We start from the raw sequence: 2,163 nt of genomic DNA, 5'->3' as shown, positions 1-2,163 counted from the left end.
GCGCCTAGCAAGTTCTCTTTGACCATTTTTTTGCGCATTAAAAGTACGATTTGGCGACCAAAACGTGTCCCCATTAAGCGCGCGGCCAAAACGATCATGTCACATTGCGGTAACGTTGAAAACTGTGAAGACACGTCGGCAAGTATGGTGGAGAGAGGAGAAATCAAGAGGAATGGACGAACGTATTACGTGGCCAGGGCCCCAAATGATGTTAACTACAGGATCAATACACATATACCGCATATTTCTATACGCCACTTTCCAAAGGGTGTAGCCGTATGACCACAATGAACGCGGAGTCGACGAAATCGAGGAGATTTTACTATTCAGTGTCGTTGGCCTCATGCTCCGTACCGGTGTTACAGCGGATTTTGGACCTCCGACCTCCGACCTCCGACCTCCGACCTCCGACCTCCGACCTCCTACCCCCCCTGTCGAAATCCGCAAGCGAATATGGACACCCCCCCCCCTATCAAACTTTCCTTTTGAGCAGTGTTTGCATCATATTTGGTAATTAATACTATTTTTTGAGGGGTACAAATCTGCGGAGGATCATTTTTCCCTCCGACAAGTGGGTCGCGTGACTTGCAAAATAATTTAATTGTTTTGCCAGTTACATAAGTCACGCCAAACATCACTTCTCCCCAGATTCCACGGAAAAGATCCCAGGGAGTGATGGGAATGATCGCTAGCTACTTTGTTGAGCACACTCTTGAATACGCACGCAGAAAAGCTTTAATTGCAGTGCTTTTTCAGACTTTTAATGGTAATAAGACTTGCTTGGGATTTTAAAAGGTAAATCAGTGCATCGAAAAAGATAAAAATGTAATCTTGGCTCGGGTTTGGTGAGAAATTTGAATCAGTTGCAGTAACATGAACAATCTTCACTTCCGCGTCGATCGACCGGGGAACGCAGATATCAAGGTGAGCTATTCTTTAACTGTTAACAGTAGTTAGATAACGGCGTAATATGTGATTAACACAGTCTATATACTGAAAGATTTTACGCCACTAACCCAGTCGGTGATTTAATTATAATAAATTAAAATATAATTAATTTATATTACTGGCGTAAAATGTTACATATATATATATCACCGACTGGAAGAAATTACGCCGTTAGTTACTGGCGTAAAATCGTACATATAACACAACCGACTGCAAGAAATTACGCCGTTAGTTACTGGCGTAAAATCGTACATATAAACACAACCGACTGCAAGAAATTACGCCGTTAGTTACTGGCGTAAAATCGTACATATGAAACTACCGACTGCAAGAAATTACGCCGTTAGTTACTGGTGTAAAATCTTCCATATAAACACAACCGACTGCAAGAAATTACGCCGTTAGTTACTGGCGTAAAATCGTACATACAAACACAACCGACTTCAAGAAATTACGCCGTTAGTTACTGGCGTAAAATCTTCCATATAAAACTACCGACTGGAAGAAATTACGCCAATAGTTACTGGCGTAAAATCGTACATATAAAACTACCGACTGGAAGAAATTACGCCGTTAGTTACTGGCGTAAAATCGTACATATAAAACAACCGACTGCAAGAAATTACGCCGTTAGTTACTGGCGTAAAATCTTCCATATAGACACAACCGACTGCAAGAAATTACGCCGTTAGCTACTGCCGTAAAATCTTCCATATAAACACAACCGACTGCAAGAAATTACGCCGTTAGTTACTGGCGTAAAATCGTACATATAAAACAACCGACTGCAAGAAATTACGCCGTTAGTTTATTGGCGTAAAATCTTCCATATAAACACAACCGACTGCAAGAAATTACGCCGTTAGTTACGGGCGTAAAATCGTACATATAAAACAACCGACTGCAAGAAATTACGTCGTTAGTTACTGGCGTAAAATCTTCCATATAAAAACAACCGACTGCAAGAAATTACGCCGTTAGTTACTGGCGTAAAATCGTACATATAAAACAACCGACTGCAAGAAATTACGCATTTTGAACGTTTTTAAGAAAAAGATATCAATCCTCCATACAGCGTTCAAGCGGGCAAGCAAATCAGGCGGAAAAGCCCTGAAGAAATTAGTTAACGGGTGGAAATTTGGACCAAATTATAAATTTAAAGTGTTCTACAACGAAGTTGACGTTTTGAAATTAAAGGGTGATTTACAGTTTCAA

The sequence above is a fragment of the Pocillopora verrucosa genome, chromosome 3 (genome assembly GCF_036669915.1).
Source record: "Pocillopora verrucosa isolate sample1 chromosome 3, ASM3666991v2, whole genome shotgun sequence".
NCBI lineage: Eukaryota > Metazoa > Cnidaria > Anthozoa > Scleractinia > Pocilloporidae > Pocillopora > Pocillopora verrucosa.
This window is presented reverse-complemented; position numbering follows the sequence as displayed.